The sequence below is a fragment of the Sorex araneus genome, chromosome 3 (assembly GCF_027595985.1).
Source record: "Sorex araneus isolate mSorAra2 chromosome 3, mSorAra2.pri, whole genome shotgun sequence".
Lineage (NCBI taxonomy): Eukaryota > Metazoa > Chordata > Mammalia > Eulipotyphla > Soricidae > Sorex > Sorex araneus.
Genome location: NC_073304.1, coordinates 236,746,169 through 236,758,609, shown reverse-complemented (window position 1 = coordinate 236,758,609; position 12,441 = coordinate 236,746,169).

Sequence of the window (12,441 nt, the reverse complement as noted above, 5' to 3'; positions counted from 1 at the left end):
ATAAAGATTTATTAGACGAACGAAGGCCTCGTCTCCTCCCGTTCACGCACGAGAGCGCCCAGCCTTTCTCTTCCCCAGGAGCTGGGAGCTGATCTCTGGAGGCCAGGCGGAACAGCCCTCTGCAAACCCCCATCTGGCAGGTTCTAACCAAGTGCAGCCCACAGTGTTTCTGGAAGCCATAAGCCTTGCTTGGGGTGGGCTGGCTCACATCAGTTTTCTTGTTTTAGTGGGGGGTGCACACCCAGCAGTGCTCAGGAAACCCAGCTTACTTCTGGTTTTGCCCTTAGGGATTTAGAGACCGCGGTGCCGGGACATGGTTGTCTGCATGCAAGGCAAGTGCCCTATCTGCTGTCCTATTGCTCTGACTCCAACACATCAGTTATTTATATAAATTTTTGTAGCCTGGACTGGAGCGATAGCACAGCGGGTAGGGCGTTTGCCTTGCAAGCGGCCGACCCGAGTGGATTCCTCCGTCCCTCTCGGAGAGCCGGGCAAGTTACCAAGAGTATCGCGCCCGCACTGCAGAGCCTGGCAAGCTACCCATGGCGTATTGGATATGTCAAAAACAGTAACAAGTCTAACAATGGAGACGTTACTGGTGCCCGCTCAAGCAAATCGATGAGCAACAGGATGACAGTGACAGTGTGACAGTGATTTATTCATTCATTCATTTCCGTTTTGGGCCACACCCAGGGGCTTACTCCTGGCTCTGCACTCATCTTACCGGGCTGGGGGACCCCATGGGGTGCCAGGGGCCAGGTGCAAGGCTAAAGACGAAACACCCTCCCCTCTGTGCTGTGGCTTCGGCCCATGGGGATTTTTTTTTTTTTTGATTTTTGGGTCACACCTGGCGATGCACAGGGGTTACTCCTGGCTCTGCACTCAGGAATTACCCCTGGCTGTGCTCAGGCGACCATATGGGATGCTGGGATTCGAACCCGGGTCGGCCGCGTGCAAGGCAAACGCCCTACCCGCTGTGCTATTGCTCCAGCCCCCCCATGGGGATTTTATCCCCAATGCCCCAGTCACTGTGGGGCCCACCTCTGGGTGTCCACGCCCGAACAGTGTCTCTGGTCCCCCCACGGGCAAGGCCTGGCTCTGGGCTGGGGCAGGACAGTGAGACGGAGCGCTTCTTACACGCTCACCCTGAGAAGGGGCTGCCCACCCCCCACCCCCACCCCCGTCCCAGGCCCAAGCGGAAACAATGGACAGCTCTGTCCTGGGGAGGCCTCCGGCCTCTCTCCCGGCCCAGGGGGGCCCCAGGATGCCCCTGCAGGAGGAGGGGCTCTCCCTGTCCAGCCCAGGCCCTCCTCCCGCTTCTCAGAGGGCTTCTCAGAGGGCCGCACCCCAGAGAGGGGCGGCACCCGTGGTGTGGGGGGAGGAGCAGCCTGGGACCCAGGTTGGACAGGACAATGCCCGGGTTATGCAGTCAGACAGGGGAGGCCTTACTGGCCATACAAGTCCTGCCCTGGCGCCCTCCAGGCTAAAAATAGCCCCTCCCCAGGAGCCCTGTTGCCGGGCAGCCGGGATGTTGTTTTTCAGGGCGGGGTATCTGCCTCTGGGGCTCGGTTCTCCCCACAGTCCGGAGGAGTCAGGCCAAGCTGGGGGCTGCTCTCCCTGCTGGCCCCCTCACCCACCTGGCGACTCCTCCTGTCCTGGAATTTCTGTCCTTCCCACGCTCTCTGCCCAGGCCGAGAAGCTAGGGATCTCCCGCCCAGTGCGCGCACGAGCACACACACACACACACACACACACACACACACACAAACACACACACACACACACACACACACACACACAGAGGCCTGTCACTGGGCTCAAGGCCTGGCACGGGCTGGACTTCCTGGCAGGATGTCAGGCCTGACTTGTCAAGTCCTCAGCAGCCCAGACACTGGCAGGACCATCGCCAGCTTCCAGAACCTTCCATGTGAGGCTGTGCACCCAACTCCAAAGTTCCAGGCTTCCACCTTCCAGGCTCAGAGCAGACACGGGCTCCAGCACATGGAGGGAGTACATGCACTGGCAGAACTGTCGCCAGCTTCTAGAACCTTCCATGTGAGGCTGTGCACCCAACTCTGAAGTTCTAGGGTTCCAGCCTCCAGGCTCCGAGCAGGCACAGCTAGTCAGGACAGCGGAGGAAGTGCATGCGTCAGGTGCCAGGGTGCTCCCCCGCTGGCGTGTTCTCCATCTCCCTCCCCGCCTGTCCTTGGTGACCCTGGGACAGGAGAAGAACATGACAGGACAGTATGTGTCTGCGTGGTCTGAGCCTTAGGCATGTGTGTGGCTGGTGAGAAAATTCACTGTCTCGGGGCCTGAGCAATAGAACAGAGTAGGGCGCTTGCCTGGCTGGGGCCCCCTGGGTTCTATCCCCAGCACATCAGAGGGTCCCCTGAACACCGCCAGGAGTGGTCCCTGAGCACAGAGCCAGGACGGAGTCCTGAGCACCGCCAGGTGGGGCCCAGAGCCCAAAAGGCTCAACAAGTCCTCAGAATCTGGGAACTGGAATGAACAGCTCCAGCTTCCAGTACAGCGAGGCTCTTCCTCAGGGCCCAGGCAAGCCACAGGTGTAAGTTGGACCCCTGAGCACTTCAGGACCCCAGACTAGATCCCAGCACTGCCTGGATCCCCGCCGAGAGTGCGGAGTGTGGCCCCGAAAGAACCAAAACCATATGAGAAATGGGGCTGGAGCAGCAGTACGGGGGTGGGGGGGAGGCGCTCGCCTTCGGGCACCCGAAGTCCTGGCATCAGAGCCCCTGGCATCAGGCCCGCCAGGAGTGACCCCTGAGCACGGAGCCAGGAGGAAGCCCTGAGCACCGCTGGGTGTGCCCACCCTACAAGAAGGTCGGAAACTAATCCTTTGGGGGAGGGTAAGAGGTCAAACCCGGGGGTGGTCAGAGCTCACTCCTGTGGGCTCAGGGGAACTTATGGGGTGCCAGGGGTTGAGCCCAGGTCAGCCACATGCCAGGCAAGTGCCCTACCCTCCGTACTGTCACTCCAGCCCCAAGCCACCAATTTTGTCCCAACCCCCCCCCACCACCACCTTAGTGTTCAGACAAGGAAACTGAGGTACACAGAAGGGCAGACTTGCCCTGTGCTCAGGAAGGTGGGAAAACACACATCCACTGTCACACTCACACACACTCACCCTTACACAGACACGCACACACTCCTTCACACATGTAAACTCATACGCTCACATTTTTGGTCACGTTTATGCACACTCACACACACTCATACCAGCGCACACATACAAACCCTCACCCACACGCACAATCCACACACACACACATTCATCGTTGTCCACATGTGCATCCGTGTTTGTGCCCTACAGACTTCCCCAGACAATGTCACACCCACACATCCTCCCGTTGCACCAGAGATGTTCACACATAACGCAGTCACACACACATGGACACACAACACACTCACACTTTCACACAATGCGCCAAATCCCACATTCACAGGTACACACTCACACAGCACACACACGCACACCACCCGCCTCCCACTGCTCAGCAGGGCTTCAGCAGGGGGCCCCAAGCCCCCCTCAGCCCTGCAGGCGCACACAATGGGCTGGAGCCGGTCACTGGGGTCTGGCTCCTGGGCCGGGCACGCAGCCAGTCTCCACTGGCGCTTTGTTCTCTGTGGGAAAATGAGCCGAGTGCCCAAACAGGGCCCGCGGTGGGCTTACCCCCTCCCCTGCCCTTCCTCCTGCGCCCCCTCTCAGTAGGCCTGGCTGGGGCCCGCTCTGAGCTCCCCTCCCGGGGAACAGGGCGAGGCTGGCCCCAGACTGTGGCTGAACCCCAGGGCCTGGCAGGGGAGATGGGGCTGCCCTGGGAGGGGCGGAGGCTGCAGCTGGCCCGGAGGAGGAGGTCTTCGCGTCCCCGAGGAGGAAAATAGCTTTTGGCTGCTGGGTTCGTGTCTGCTCCAGCCTCACCTCCCACTCACGGCCGCTCCCCGGGCACGGGGTCCGCGCCTGCAGGTGTGGAACTGCAGAAAGCCGCGGGGCTGGGGGCTGGGGGGAGCTCAGGCTCCTTCCCCCGCCTCGGGAAGCGGGAGCCCCTCGGCAGAGGCCCCGGGAACCTCCTGGGGGCCGTGCGCATCCTGTATCCTAAAATGCTTTCGGGATTCTGAACTGTGCTCGTCAGAGCTGTGATGGCTTTGGACAGCGCACAGCGTTTCTCCGCTGGCCTTGGAGAATGTTCTGGGGTGTGGGGGGCGGGGTCAGGGATAGATTCCCTTGGGTGAGGTGGGGCAGGAAAGGGGCAGGTGCAGGAGGGGCCCTCTGTCCCCCCTCCCCAGGAGGAGGGGAGCCTGCCCCCGGTGTGGCCCGGGCACCCCAGCCGAACCCCCTCAGCTGCTCCCTCCAGCCCACCGCCCCTCTGCTCACTGAGATTCACACTCACAGACCCGGGGTCTCCAGGGCATCTTCCCGGGAAGGCGCCCAGGACCACGTGACAATCCAAGGTGAACGTGGTGACAGCCTGTAAGCTGGCAGCTGGCAGGTGCAGGGGAGACCCTCAAGAGACAGAGGGTTTGGGGAAATGAGCTGAGTGCCCAAACAAGGGCCCCCAAGGGAGTCGCCCCCTCCCCCACCTGGCTATAAATTTCCCAGAGATGGGGGCTAAAATTCAAGGCAGAGGGAGCTTTCTGGAAAGATCTCCCCGAATGGGCGCTGAGCCCTCTGGGACCAGGAGTCAGAAAGATGAAAAGTGGGGTTGTGTGGGCTGGGGCGTCCGTAAAACACACAAGCTACCTGCTTTGTGTGCCGCTGACCCGCATTTGACCCCGGCACCACCTAGGGTCCCCCGAGCGCTCCCCAGAGTGATACCGGGGTGCAGAGTCTGGATAAGCTCCGGGCATCGCCGGGCATGGCCCCCAAACCCAAATAAATATATGTAAATTTTAAGATTGACTCAAGGGCCAGGGAGAGCGCTCAGTGAGCTGGGCACGGGCCCTGTAGCTGGAGCCCTGGGTTCAGCCCTCAGCGCTGCCTGGTCCTCAAGCACGGTCAGGAATGACCACCAGCACCCACTGGGAGAAGCGCAAGCAAGCAAGAAGCACTCAGAGCACAGATGCGCTAAGAACTGGGTTTACAGGCCAGAGAGATGGCACAGAGGGAGGGCGTTTGTGCCACATGCAGCCGGCTTCCATCCCCGGCATCCCATATGGTCCCCTGAGCGTGATTCCTGAGCACAGGGCCAGGAGTAACCCCTGAGCACTGTGGATGCGGCTAAAGAAAGCCAACAGGGTCCAAGAGATAGTTTAGGTGTCAGAAGCCGCATGAGCCAGGCTCGGTTCCCAGCACCGCGGGCTCCGACCCGGAGGCCCCTGTATGGCTGCTCTGGTTTGCCGAGAATGAGCGGAGGTGCCTGGGCTCCCCAGCGCCGGAGCAATAACAACCACAGTCCCTTAATACAAACAGCTAGAAAGAAACACAGCAGGCCAAGGCAGCGCTTCCGCCAGGGCCGAGGCAGGACCTGAGCCGCTCTGGGCCCCCCAAGTTTCCTGGTGGAGCCCCGCAGACCGCATAACAAAGGAACCCCAAGAATGCGGTATGAACAACAGCCCTGGGGGGGGCTGGAGGGGCCTGGAGGGGGGTTCTGGAGGGGGCTGGGGGGGCTGGGGGGGCTGGGGGGGCTGGAGGGGGCTGGAGGGGGCTGCTGGGGCAAGCTGCAAACCCACAAACCAGAGGGTCCCTCAGACCCACTCCGCCCTCCGTGTGTCTGACCCACAGCACCACATCACCGTCACCCCCACCACTGTGCTGGTTTAGTTTGTGGGTTTTGCTTTATTTTGTGTTTAGAGCCACACTCACCCAGCTCAGGAGCTACTCGTGGCTCCGTCAGTGCTGGGGAGAAGGGACAAAGTGGCCACCACTGTGTCACACCCATGACTGGTTTGCATCCCTCTTTTTTTTTTTTGGTGTGGGGAGGGAAGCCATACGCAGCAGTGCTCAGGGTCTGTTTCTGGCTGTGTGCTCAAGAATGATCCCTGGAAGTGCTCAGGGACCCTGTGCAATGCTGGCGACTGAGCCAGAGTCGCTGCGGAAGCGGCCACATAAAAGGCAAGTGCCGTCCCTCCTGCACTCTCTCCGCCCAACTCTCCCTTTTTATAAGGGCAATAGCTCTTTTGGGTGCGGGCCCAGGTGAATGACCTCACCGGCAGTAACTACTTCTGCAATCACCCTGTTTCCAAATGAGGTCCCATTTTGGGGCTGGAGCAATAGCACAGCGGGTAGGGCATTTGCCTTGCATGCGGCCAACCCGGGTTCGATTCCCAGCATCCCATAGGGTCCCCTGAGCACCGCCAGAGGTGAATCCTGAGTGCAGAGCCAGGAGTAACCCCTGTGCCACGCCAGGTGTGACCCAAAAAGCAAAAACAAAACAAAACAAAACAAAACAAATGAGGTCCCATTTTGAAGACTGAGGTAGGGGTTAGAAGCCCAGCCCAGGAATTGGGGAGGGTGGCCTAGAGGACCCCCTGGGAAGCGGCTGGGACAGTCCTCTTGGTGCCGGGCTCCCTGCCACACCTTGCCAGCAGGGGGCGCTAGAGGCCGTGGCAGGTGCTGGGCTGCACTTCCTTTGCTATCCACCCACCTCTTTTTTTTTTTTTCTTTTTGGGTCACACCCGGCAATGCACAGGGGTTACTCCTGGCTCTGCACTCAGGAATCATCCCTGGTGGTGCTCAGGGGACCATATGGGATGCTGGGAATCGAACCCGGGTCGGCCGCATGCAAGGCAAACGCCCCACCGGCTGTGCTATCGCTCCAGCCCCTCCACCCACCTCTTGCAGATCCCACTGAGACCCCAGACCCAGGAGAGCATTAGGCCTCTTCCCTCGGACACGGATAGGGCCAGCATTTGTGCCGCTTGTTAATGTTTGGCGTTATGAGAACGATGTCATCAGCGAAGCGGAGGTGGTGGTGTCGCCGACCGTCTATCTTCACTCCCATTCCTTCCCATTCCAGTTGTCCCAAGACGTTCTCAAGGGTGGCACTGAAGAATTTCTTTTTTTTTTTTAATTTTCTCTAATTTAATTGGCTTTCACTTTATTTCTATCCTGATTTTTTAAATTAATTTATTATTTTTTCTTTTTTTTTTTGGAGGGGGGGTCACACCCGGTGATGCACAGGGGTCACTCCTGGCTCTGCACTCAGGAATTACCCCTGGCGGTGCTCAGGGGACCATATGGGATGCTGGGAATCGAACCCAGGTCGGCCGCGTGCAAGGCAAACGCCCCACCCGCTGTGCTATTGCTCCAGCCCCTAATTAATTTTTTTAATTAGTGAGTCACCATGGGACTGGAGCGATAGCACAGTGGTTGGGCGTTCGCCTTTCACACGGCCGACCCGAGTTCGATTCCTCCACCCCTCTCGGAGAGCCCGGCAAGCTGCTGAGAGTCGAGCCCGCAGGGCAGAGCCTGGCAAGCTACTCGTGCGTATTGGATATGCCAAAAATAGTAACAATAAGTTTCTTAATGAGAGACATTACCGGTGCCCGCTCGAACAAATCGATGAGCAACGGGATGACAGTGATGGGATGACAGTGAGTCACCGTGACGGTACAGTTACAAATTTACCCATCTTTGTGAGGTACCCAATTTACCTCATACAATGTTCGAGAACCCATCCCTCCACGAGTGTCCATTCTCCACCACCAATGAACCCAGTATCCCTCCCACCCTCCAATCCTGTCCCCCCACCCCACTCTGCCTCTGTGGCTGGGTATTTCATTTTGTTCTCTCTCTACTTTTGGGTGTTGTGGTTTGCGATAGGGGTATTAAGTGGCCATCATGTTCAGTCTCTAGTCTACTTTCAGCACGCATCTCCCTTCCTGTGCGGGACCTCCAACCATATTTTACTTGGTGTTCCCTTCTCTATCTGGACTGCCTTTCCCCCCAGCATGTGAGACCAGTTTCCAAGCCATGGAGCCAACCTCCTTGTATTATATACTACTATTTCTTGGGTGTTAGTCTCCTACTCTGTTATTCTATATTCCACAGATGGGTGCAATCTTTCTATGTCTGTCCCTCTCTTTCTGACTCATTTCACTTAGCATGATACTTTCCATGTTGATCCACTTATATGCAAAGTTCATGACTTCATCTTTTCAAACAGCTGCATAGTATTCCAGTGTGTAGATGTACCAAAGTTTCTTTAACCAGTCATCTGTTCTCGGGCACTCGGGTTTTTTTCCAGATTCTGGCTATTGTAAGCAGGCACTGAAGAATTTCAGTGAAATGGTATCACCCTGCCAAGCCCCTCTCTTTACGTCAATTATCACTTCCTTGTAGAATGGTGAGATCCTGGTGGTGAATCCATAATACAGGTCACAGAGAATCTTGATGTACTGAGCTATATATACTTATATCAAGTATATAAGTATACTTGATATATCTTGACCTCCACTACCCAGCTGTCTCTCCAGCCTGAGAAAATTTATTTTTGTTTCTTAGCTGACGTGATTTAATCTCCTAGAGAAGAAAATACTTCAGCTATTTTTAGATAGACTTCCAAGGGCACGAAGGTTTGGTCTGACTTTTCTCTCTGTGGTGCCAAATAGCTCCTGCAAAGAAGGCTGGGGTGATGCAAGGAGCCAGAGGCCCCAGGACACACCCACAAGTTTTCTTTGCACCTTGGGGTTGTGGGGTTCACGGAACAAACCCGTGGGTGTGCAGAGCTGCAGGAACTTGCCAGGAAGGAGACGGAGAAGGGGCATGTGGCACCAGGTTCCCAGAGCATCCGCGCCAGAGGGACTCCTGAGCAGTTTAGAAGGTGCCACAAGAAGGACTCGACAGAGCAGCACTGGACGCCAGTTACAGATCCTGTCACCTGGTCCAAAACCAAGACGGTTGACGGGCCGGAGAGACAGGAGAGTCGGTAAGGCGCTTGCCGTGCATGCAGCTGGCCCGGGTTTCGTCCCTGGCAGCACACAAGGTCCGCCAAGTCCCACCAGGAATGACCCTGTGCAGAGCGAGGGCACCGGGAAGGGGACAGCCAGAGATGAGGGTTTTTTTTTTTATTGTTTTTGTTTTTTCTTTTTTGAGACACACATGGTGATGCTCAGAGGTTCCTCCTGGCTCTGCACTCAGGAATTACTCCTGGTGGTGTTTGTGGGACCCCAGGGGATGCTGGGGATCGAACCCGGGTGGGTCTCAGCCGCATGCAAGGCCAATGCCGACCCTGCTGTACTATGGCTCCAGCCCCGGGAAGGGGTTCCTGAAGCAGACAGAGCCCGTGGCAGAGGGGCTGCACGGGGCCTGGGGGGGCCCCGGCCAGCAGTGGCGCCGTACCCCAGCACCCACGGAGGGCGCTGCTCACACTGCGCTCATGTGATCTGTGTTTGCACAGAACCCGCCGGAAGCAGCCGGCTCTTATCTCCCCCACCGGCAGACTTCCTGCCAGAGGCCTCCGTGGGGCCCAGGCCGCTGGTGCGCACGACACGCACGACCCGTCTTCCAGCTCTTACGCGTCTTCCCAAACTGGAAGGGCGTCAGACCCCCCACCCCAACCTTCTTGTACCTCATTGTCCTTGAACTTCCTTCCGTGGAGGGGAGCAGAGCGGCTAGACTCCACTTTCTTTTGTTTGTTTGTTTGTTTGGGGGGCCACATCCGGTGGTATGCAGGTCTTGCTCCTGGGTCTGCACTCGGGGCTGACTCCTGGCTGGGCCGGGGGGACCCTAGGCCAGGCAAGTGCCCGACCCCCCATACTCTCACTCTGCTCCTTCCACTTACCTTTTTATGCTCCTTAGAAGTCACTGACTTTTTTTTTTTCTTTTTGGCTCACACCCAGCGATGCTCAGGGGTTACTCCTGGCTCTGCACTCAGGAATCACTCCTGGTGGTGCTCAGGGACCCTATGGGATGCTGGGAATTGAACCCGGGCCGGCTTTGTGCAAGGCAAACGCTCTCCCTGCTGTGCTATCGCTCCAGCCCCAAAGTCACTGACATCTTACTGGGGGTTTGTTTGTTTGTTTGTTTTGTTTTGTTTTTTGGGTCATACCCAGAGATGCTCAGGGGTTACTCCTGGCTCTGTGCTCAGGAGTTACTCCTGACATTACTTGGGGAACCATATGGTATGTTGGGGATTAACCCCGGGTCCCGGCTGCGTGTAAGGCAAATGCCCACGCCTCTGTACTTCTGCTCCAGTCCCTGGGTGGATTTTCTCGCTGAAACTTGCTATGCTTATTTAAAGTCCACCATTACTGGGCTGCATCTGGCTCTGCCTGTGAGACCCACATGCCATCCTGGGCGCTGTAAGATTGCCTGGACGCCACTGGGCATGACCCCGGGCACAGAGCTGGGAGCCCCTGAGTGCCTCTAGGTGTGCCCCCAAACCCCCAATAAAACCAAAATAATCACAATTAACAATTAAACAATGAGCGAGGGGGCTGGAGAGGTGACGTAGACTTGCCTTACATGCGGCTGACCCAAGTTCGATACTCAGTACTGCACTTGCTCCCTTGGCACTGCCAGGGCTCATCCTCAGAATACAGGGAAGAGGAGCCCTGAACACCGCAAGGCATGGGCCAACCATCCCCCCAAAGGAAATTAAATCAGAATGTCAGAGCATATTTTATTTATTATTTTTGTTTTGCAGGGCCATATCTGGCAGTGCTCAGAAGTTACTCCTGGCTCTGTGCTCAGGGATCACTCCTGGTGGGGCTCAGGGACGATATGGGGTACCAGGGACCAGACCCAGGTCAGCTGCGTGCAAGGCAAATGCCTTCCCCGCTGGACTATAGCTCCAGGCCCTAGAATAGCATATTTTAGATACTCTAACCCAGACCTACATCTCTGGATAATAAAACTCCAGGGCCGGAGAGACAGTAAAGCAGAAAAGATGCTTTCCTTGCACACAGCCAGTTTGGGTTCCATCCCCGACACCACCCGGCCCCCTGAACCCCGACAGGGGTGATCCCTGAGCACAGAACCAGAAGTAAGCCCTGAGAAATGCGCGTGGGTCCCCCAATTCCTAAGAGAATAACACTTCACTGTCTGGTTGTTTCCAGACCTTTTCTGCCTAGCTTCTATTTATTTATTTATTTATTTTTGCTTTTTGGGTCACACCCGGCGATGCACAGGGGTTGCTCCTGGCTCTGCACTCAGAAATTACCCCTGGCGGTGCTCAGGGGACCCTATGGGATGCTGGGAATCGAACCCGGGTCGGCTGTGTGCAAGGCAAACGCCCTACCCGCTGTGCTATTGCTCCAGCCCCCCTAGCTTCTATTTATTATTACTGTTATTGCTCTATCATTTTCGTTTGGGGGAGCTGCACCCTACCGTGCTCGTAGCTTATGTGGGGTCACTCCAGGAGGTACTCAAGGAACAATGTGGAACGGAACTGGCGACTCCCAAAGCCAAGGCAGCCTTTCAGCTCTGAGCATCCCCCCGCTGTCTCCTCACTAGCTCCCATCCTGGGTGGGGAGGAGTTTGAGCCACAATCGTTGGTGCTCACGGCTCACTCCTGCCTCTGCACTCGGGTTACTCCTGGTGGGCCCTGTGTGGTGCCAGGGATGGAACCCGAGTCAGCCGCATGGGGGCAAGCGCCTTCCCCGCCGTGGGATCGCTCCAGTCCCACATATTGTCCCTTTTAAGCCAACGGCAGCTCTGCACTGACTTTTTTTTTTTAGTTTAAAAAATGTAAATATAAATATTTAACCTTTGTATCATACAAAGTAACTCTTTTAATATCTTCCTCACTTGTAACTTTTTTTTTATTTTTTTTATTTTACTGCACTGACTTTTTAGGGCACAGGTCACCACGGAGTCTGACTTCATTCAAGGGCAGCCTGAGATTGCACCGGCCGCAGATCCTCTAACCCCACGGCCCGTTTCCTCAGCCTCTCTCTCATGCATCCGCCCAGGCCTGCCAGTTCCAGCCCGGTTTTGCACAAGACCGCCCAGAAAGGCGAGAGTCGTCCCCTCATCTTCTCCAGGGAGGTGTTCTTAGTCCCGGCACCCGAGAAACGTCTCTGGGGGTGCAAGCAGGTAGCTCAGTGGGCAGGTGCGAACACTCCGCACGCTGCCCAGCACCGGAGGGTCCTCTGAGCACCACGGGAACCAAGCCCCGTCCCCAAGTCAGGAGCAGGCCCTGAGCACCATTGGGTGTGGCTCCATAAAAAAAGTAAATGCAGTGGGTAGATTCTCAAGTTGGCCACCACGTGTCAGGAAATCAGCTGACCGCTGAGTCCAAACTGCGGTCTTAAGATGAATGATGTGGGGCTGGAGCGACAGTACAGCGGGGAGGGCCTTTGCTTCGCAGGCGGGCCGACCTGGGTTCGATCCCCAGCATCCCATAGGGTCCCCCAGCACTGCCAAGAGTGATTCCTGAGTGCTGAACCAGGAGTAGCCCCTGAGCATTGCCAGGTGTGACCCAAAAGAGCAAAAAAAAAAAAAAAAAAAAAAGATGAATGATGCAGGAGCACTGTCCTGGTTCC